The sequence below is a fragment of the Microcaecilia unicolor genome, chromosome 10, assembly GCF_901765095.1.
Source record: "Microcaecilia unicolor chromosome 10, aMicUni1.1, whole genome shotgun sequence".
NCBI lineage: Eukaryota > Metazoa > Chordata > Amphibia > Gymnophiona > Siphonopidae > Microcaecilia > Microcaecilia unicolor.
In genome coordinates this window covers 211,669,585-211,677,767 of record NC_044040.1, presented here as the reverse complement: position 1 = coordinate 211,677,767, position 8,183 = coordinate 211,669,585, and positions in this window count along the sequence as shown.

Genomic DNA, 8,183 nt, shown 5'->3' with positions numbered 1-8,183 from the left:
CTACCTGACTCTCCTGTCCAGCATCTATCTCCCTCATTGGTCCCCCACAATGCAGCACCTGCCTCCCTCATTGCCCCCCCCCCCCCCCGATGCAACACCTATCTCTCTCATTGCCCCCTCCCATGATGCAGCACCTTTCTCCCTCATTCCCCTTCCACAATGCAGCACCTGTCTCGTTCCTTGCCCTCATCATGATGCAGAACCTCTCTCCCTTTTTGTCCTCCCCTTCCCCCCCCCCCCCCCCCCCCCCCCACCAATCGATTCTCTTCTTGGTGCAATTAATCTGTGTCTGCAGTGCCAGCACCATCACCAATAGCCGGCTGCTTCAGCCAATTCCGGGAGCCCTTCCTTCAGCAAAGACGAGACACAGTACGTTTCCCTAGTCTATTGACTTTTCCTCCAGGAATTTGTCCAAACTTTTTTTTTAACCTCAGCTACGTGAACTGTGCAGCATAGAATGGAAAAATAGCTTCTCAAATTGTCTCATTTTTGCATGACTTTAACAATGCAGACTTATCACTGTGCAGTTCATACCAACTGATTTGATAGTATTTTTGTACTGCTCAGGCATAATTGTGTGAGGTCCTAGGAATACGTTTTCCTGTTTTACTTACATACATTATCTAGAAACGTCAACATGAATATCTAATTTTCAAGCTTCCTGCCCAAAGCTACACAAAACCCAGTGCAGCAGAGTTTAATATATTAATAGAACAGGTGCTCACGGGATGGAATTTGTTTTTCTGTTGACCCAAGCAAAGGTCATCGCATGCTGTGAACAGACGATAATGATCCGTGGAAACTGGCATCTGTCTTCAAGTCTTGCTTTTTTTTTTTTTTTAGGTATAACAGGGTCCTTTTATTATTAAGAATAATACGTTCCTCACTAAGAAATTACCATCCTTATACTTAAAATAGTCACAAGTATTATAACCTGGGCAGCTGCTTCTAATTGTACTGTCAGAAGTCAGCATTACATGGTCTCTATTATTCTTGGAATTCAAGTATTTTGTTTGATCTAAATTGATTCGAGATAGGTGAGTGGGTTTTATAGCAGTTCTGATCCTGCCTCTGACGGACTTATTCCAGCTCAGACTCATCCTTGCCCGAGTTTCAAGTGCCATTTTCAAACAATGACAGTGGGTCTTGGCTACAGAGGCTGACAAATTTTAAGTTTTGGTTATAGCACCAGTAGAGGAGTGTGGTAGCTGTGTTAGTCCACTCTTAAGGTTATCAATAGAAATCAAACAAAATAAAACATGGAAAAGAAAATAAGATGATACCTTTTTTATTGGACATAACTTAATACATTTCTTGATTAGCTTTCGAAGGTTGCCCTTCTTCGTCAGATCGGAAATAAGCAAATGTTGGTAGATGACAGTATATATAAGAAAAACTTCCAAGCATTTCATTGACAGTCTAACAGGGTGGGGATGGGTAGGAGGTATGCATGGGAACATCAAAGCATTTCAGAGATAGTCTAACAGTCTGACGAAGAAGGGCAACCTTCGAAAGCTAATCAAGAAATGTATTAAGTTATGTCCAATAAAAAAGGTATCATCTTATTTTCTTTTCCATGTTTTACTTTGTTTGGTTATAGCACCAAAAACCAGCCCAGAATCTTTTTTTTTTCTGCTCGGTTTCAATTTTGGCTAAAAGGTTACTTAAGTTTTGGTCAAAAATGACCATTTTCAAAGCCCTTAGACTTACAAAGTTCTATAGGTTACTATTACGGAGCTCATTTTCAAAAGAGAAAGAAAATGTCCAAAAATGACATAAATCTGCATTTCGACGTTTTTCTCACAAAACCAAGTTTTTCTATGAAGTCCGTCAGAAGCGCATTCAAATCACAAGAGGGCGTATCTGGGCATGCTTATTATATATTTGTTACATTTGTACCCCCGCACTTTCCCACTCATAGCAGGTTCAATGCGGCTTACATAGTAGCAGGATTACAAAGGAAAGTGTAGAGAGTACAGGCTAAGTACAGGCCCTTTCTGCCTCGCCTCACCCCACGCGTGGAACAAACTCCCCGAGCCCATACGTCAGGCCCCCTCCCTCCCCATCTTCAAATCTCTGCTTAAAGCCCACCTCTTCAATGTCGCCTTCGGCACCTAGCCTCTACACCTCTACCCAGGAAATCTAGACTGCCCAACTTGACATTTCGTTCTTTAGATTGTAAGCTCATTTGAGCAGGGACCGTCCTTCTTTGTTTATTTTGTACAGTGCTGCGTAACCCTAGTAGCGCTCCAGAAATGTTAAGTAGTAGTAGTAGCTTAGCAGAGTAATGGAGATGTGTAGGTAGGTATTAATATGAGGGGAAGGGGTAAGGCGGTAGGAGGCGGTGCTAGTTTTAGATAATCAGGGAATAGGGTCAGGGTAAGCATAGTGAAAATTGGACGAGACGTGGTCTGAGTCATTATCGTTGTTGCAGGACCAGGTAATGACTAGATCGATTCGTAGAGTTAGGACGTGGCGTTTGGGTAAGCTTCCTTGAATAGATGGGTTTTCAGAGATTCTTAACACTTGGATGGTTTTCTGCCATAATGAAATAAACCAAAAACATCCAGGGCTATAAGTTGGACGTCTAGACCTGCTTTATAAGCCACAAAACATGCCCTAAATGACCAGATGACCACTGCATCAATAAAGGAATGAGAACCCCCTTACTAATTCAGTAGTCACTGACCCATTCCCTCCCCACAAAGATGTAAATGAAACAGTACATACCAGCCTCTATGACAGCTTCAGGTGTTATGGCCAGTCCAATTAGAGCAGTAAGCAGGTCCCTGGCAGGGCCGCCAAGGGGGGAGGGGGCAGGGGGGACAACATTCCCTGGGCCCGGGTCATCCAAGGGGGGCCCGGCGCCGCTTCTACGGTCTCACCCGCCCGCCCTCAGCTCCGTCGACAGCCCCCCCTCCGTCCGCCACCGGGCCCCCTGCATTCAAATCACAGCGCCTCACCACTGTGTGAAAGCGCAGCGGCAGATCGCCTGCCTTCGGGCCTTCCCTCCCTGTGTCCCGCCCTTGTCTGATGTAACTTCCTGTTTCCACGAGGGCGGGGCACAGGGAGGGAAGGCCCGAAGGGAGGCGATCTGCCGCTGCGCTTTCACACGGAGATGAGGCGCTGTGATTTGAATGCAGGGGGCACGATGGCGGACGGAGGGGGGCTGTCGACGGGGCTGGGTGGGTGGAGACCGGGGACTGCGGCGGCTTCGGGGGCGGGCCCGGCGCATTCTCTCGGCGGCCCTGGTCCCTGGAGTAGCCTAGTGGTCGATGCAGTGCACCATAGAGAAGGTTACCCAGGCCCATAATCCAATCTAACTATTACACTTGTGGTGGAAAGTGTCAGCCCCCCCCCAAAACCTACTGTATCTACATAGAGGTGACATGTGACATCTGCAGCCATAAGGGCTACTGAAGTGGTGTATACTTGTGTACAGTAGTTTTTTCATGGGTTTTGAAGGGCTCACTTCAGGCACAGTTTATAAAATACTCTTAGGGTCCATCCATGTAACTAAATATAGTCGTGGGAATTTACGCCAAGTAAAACTCTGGTGTAAATGCTGGGGACTAAGTTAGGCGCGGACCAGGTGTATTCTATAACAGCACGCATCATTTTTAGAAACGTCCACGATCCGCCCATTCCACGCCCCCTTTTTTGGCAGCACGCATTAGAATTCACACGTACCCAGTTTATAGAATGCGCTTAGCAAGTTGCGCACGTAAATTCTAATTAAAGCTAATTAGTGCTGACAATTGCTTGTTAATTGGCAATTATCGGTGCTGATTGGCTTAAGATAATTAAGTTGAGCGTGCAATAGGAGCAGGTGGGGGAAGAGAGGTTGGTGGTTGGGAGGCGAAGATAGTGGAGGGCAGACTTATACGGTCTGTGCCAGAGCCGGTGATGGGAGGTGGGACTGGTGGTTGGGAGGCAGGAAATACTGCTCGGCAGACTTGTACGGTCTGTGCCCTGAAAAAGGCAGGTACAAATCAAGGTAAGGTATACACATATGAGTTTATCTTGTTGGGCAGACTGGATGGACCATGCAGGTCTTTTTCTGCCGTCATCTACTATGTTACTATGTAATACAGAATACGACATGAATTGCAAGCGCAACTCAAGTCGCACTATGAATCAGGGGGTGTTTGTGTTCCTATTTTGCTTCCAGAGCTGCAAACTATAATTGTTTCTTTCTTCCAGATAATGCTTTCTTGGCAGAGATTATTCTCGAATGCTGCCAAAAACGTGTCTAAGCAGAAACTAATATATAAAAAAGAAAAGACCTGAACCAATAAAGCCAACTTTCTGTGTGAGCTAAACCTGGCTTCTCAGAGTCGATGAGTGAGGTAATATAGAAACTTCTTCACAGTCAGTTACAGGATGTGATATAAAGCAAGGCTCATATTTCTCTGCAAAGTACATGAGATAAAAATCTGTGATGTGTAGATTTGATTCAATTCTTGGACATCTGACCATTGTCTTACGCACGGTCTTGATTGAAGCAAACTTTTTATTCAATGTTCTCCTGCTTTGCTTTCTCTGACTTAGCTAATCTATTAATTGTTTCTACCTTCACAGCTGAAAATATTGTTGTGATTTGGGGATCCTGCTAGTCTGTCTTCTCGAAGCCTATTGTAGCTTTGAAGAAGCTTCTACGATGCCGTGTTGTGCCTCATGAACTAATCTTGTTAGCCCAAGCTTTTCATTGTCTCTTCTCCCCTGACCTTCCTGTATCTCTAAGCTCTTTATATCTTTGAGGGTTTTTTTCTGCTAATAGTTACCCCCATCTTCACATGTTGTCTAGCCACTGTTACTTTATGGTCCGTATTGCATTGGAGGAAGAATGTAAGGGAGTTGTGGGGGGGGGGGGGGGTTGAGGAGCTTTCGAGGAGTCTGTGGAAGCAAATGAGCTACTGCCCACGTCACCGCTGTCACCAAGCTGGGCTGGCTGCAGGGGGCCCTCATCCCTCTGCGGCCTGGCTCAGTGACAGTGGTGGCATGGGCAGCAGCTTGTTTTCTCCCCCCCCCCCCCCTTGATCCCCTCCTAACAGAAAGAATGCAAAATCTAGTTTGATATTGTTTTGGACAAACTAAGATGGCTGCTGCTGGGGAAACCTGCTTCAACTTTTTGATGTCATGCCATCTTCTGTTAATCCAAGCTCCTTGGGTAAGAAATAGAGCCAAGACCTGCAGGAGTAATGCTTTGGTAAAGTAATAAGTTTTTGTTTAAAGCTCTTGTGAATAGGCTCATGTCCAATGTCCAAGGGTAGCTGATTTCATAGAGATTTGGCTTCTACTTTGAAACAAGAATTTTGGTGAGATTCAACTTTGACTATAGCACAGCCACCAAGTTACCCTTCCCAGGAGGGAGACGTTTTGGCTAGTCCTGGTTTTAAACTTACATCCCAAAGCAGGTAGTATTTGTAGTCCATGATTCTATCCTTTGAAATCAGTGCTGTAGGTCCCATAATGCACCAGGATGAGATTGACAGAAATCCAGGACCGGCCAAAAAGTCACCCTCCTGGAATGGGTAACTTGGCAGCTCTGCTATAGTATACGGCATGAGGAAATTACTAAACGATTCTGGTGGGCTGAACAGAGGGGGTGGGATGGTGTATATGGGCACCACTGAGGAAGAGGGAATACCTGTGTGAAAGACCTGTGTGCTATTCAGTGGGGCCACGGGGGCCTGGGCCCCTGTAGATTTGGCCCTGGAGCCCCCTGCTGACGACCCTCCCTCGCCGCCACCGTAGGCTACCTTTGCTGGCAGGGGACCCCAATCCCCGCCAGCCGAGGTCCTCTTTTTCCGGCGCAAGACTTCGTTCTGTTTCTGTGAGTCTGACGTCCTGCACTTACAACGTGCAGGACGTCAGAAACAGAACAAAGCCTTTGTGGGAAGAAGAGGACCTCGGCTGGCGGGGATTGGGGTCCCTCGCCAGCAAAGGTAGCCCACGGTGACGTTGACAGCGGGGGAGGGTCGTCGGCGGGAGGGGGGTCAAAGTTGGCGGTGGTGGGGGTCGACAATGGCGGGGGGGGGGGGGGGGGCTAAAATGTGCTCCCTCACCTCAGGCTCTGGACCCCCCTCCCGCCGAAGTCTGGCTACGCCCCTGGTGCTATTATGAGAATTTTGAAAGGAATTTGCTATGAAACTGGTAGTCAATGTTCATTGCAGAGCAGAGGAGCTGCACAAACAATTTTTTTAATAAGATGAGTTTCACAGCACTATTTCGGATCGATTGCAATCGATGCCATTGAAGTGTTGTCAGATCCAGTAATAGGGGATTACTGTAGTCTAGATTAGGGAGGATCAGAATGAGCAAATAATCTTAGGGGTTCTTTTAGAAAGGCGCACTGAAAAATGGCCTGCGGTAGTGTAGACGTGGGTTTTGGGCGCGTGCAGAATCATTTTTCAGCACACCTGTAAAAAAAATGCTTTTTTAAAATTTTTGACGAAAATGGATGTGCGGCAAAATCCAAATTGCCGCGCATTCATTTTGGGTCTGAGACCTTACTGCCAGCCGTTGACCTAGCGGTAAAGACTCACGCAGTAACCGACTGGTAATGACCTATGTGTACCAAATGCCACTTGGCGCGCGTCCGATACGTGCGGCAGAAAATATAAATTATTTTTTGGACGTGCGTGTCGGACTCCATTTTGGCGCATGTTGGGTGGGCGTAGACGCTTACACAGCTTAGTAAAATGGCCCTTTAAAGCTTTAGTATCTGTCTGGTAGATACTTCTCAGCCGCGCATCGTTGCTGACCCGCCGCCGCCGCAACCCTCTCGACCCCCCCCTTCCCGCCGCCAACCCTCTCCTACCACGTACCTTTGCTGGAAGGGGTCCCCCGCAAGCAAAGATACGCGACGGCGGCAGTGGAGGGTTGGTGGCGGGAAGGGTGGTCGAGAGGGTCACGGCAGGGGGTCCAGGGTCAAATCTATGGGGACCTAGACCCCCGTGGCCCCGTAGTAGCTACGCCCCTGCTGTTAAGTACAATTAGCACATGAAAATAGCTTCTATTAAACATATAAATGCAAACATCAAACATATGGTGCATTTTCTTTCATAGTGTTAGTGATAAGAAAATGTGATCCTCTCTGGGAAAAAGTGACGAAAGTCTCTGGAAACATAAAATGAGGTTTTAATGAATTCTGCTAGAGCAAACAGTTTCTAATACAACAATCCAAACCCCATCCTTTTATGTGAAAAAAAAATGAAAAGTTACAGAAGTTCAAACCCGTAACTTTTCAGACTGATTATGGACCTGTGACATGAAAAATCGGCCATTCTGTCATTCGGGATCTGCTACTCTAGTCAAAGGGTTATGGACCTGTGACATGAAAAATCGGCCATTCTGTCATTCGGGATCTGCTACTCTAGTCAAAGGGTTATGGACCTGTGACATGAAAAATCGGCCATTCTGTCATTCGGGATCTGCTACTCTAGTCAACGGATTATGGACCTGTGACATGAAAAATCGGCCATTCTGTCATTCGGGATCTGCTACTCTAGTCAAAGGGTTATGGACCTGTGACATGAAAAATCGGCCATTCTGTCATTCAGGATCTGCTATTTTAGTCAACGTTGCCCAGAGACAGTCAGAAATTGAGTGACCCTTTTATAAAAGGGTTGCCGTGCGGCAACCCGGAAGTACCGCCTGCCCAAATCAACTGCCGGCGGTAGTTCCCCCTCGAGCGTGTGCCATTTTCATTTTTACTGTGGCGCTATCCCAGCAGTAGTCGCTCCCCTTTCTGCCACCTCAGTGGGTGGTGGTAAGTGCTCCCCGCTGCATGGCCACACGGTAAGAGTAATCCTAGCTTGTGGAAAAAATGACCCCCCACCACAGGGCCCTTTCTACCACAGCTTGATAAAAGGACCCCTGAGTGCTTTCTGCCTGTAAGTACTAAACTGCCTACTACCTTTACCCACTGGCGTAGCTACGGGGGGGGGGGGGGGGGCCACAGGGGCCTGGACCCCCAAAACTGGATCTGTGCCCCTGGTTTGGCTGGCAGGGGTCCCCAACCCCCCGCCAGCTGAAGCGTTTTTTTCCCCAGTGCTGGTCTCCGGCACCGCCGCATTTCCTGCCCTGCTCTCTCTTCCCTTCACATTTAGAACGCTTGTTTCAGTGAAACTGAGCATGCACGCATGCTTGATTTCATTAAAATGAGCATGACGGACATG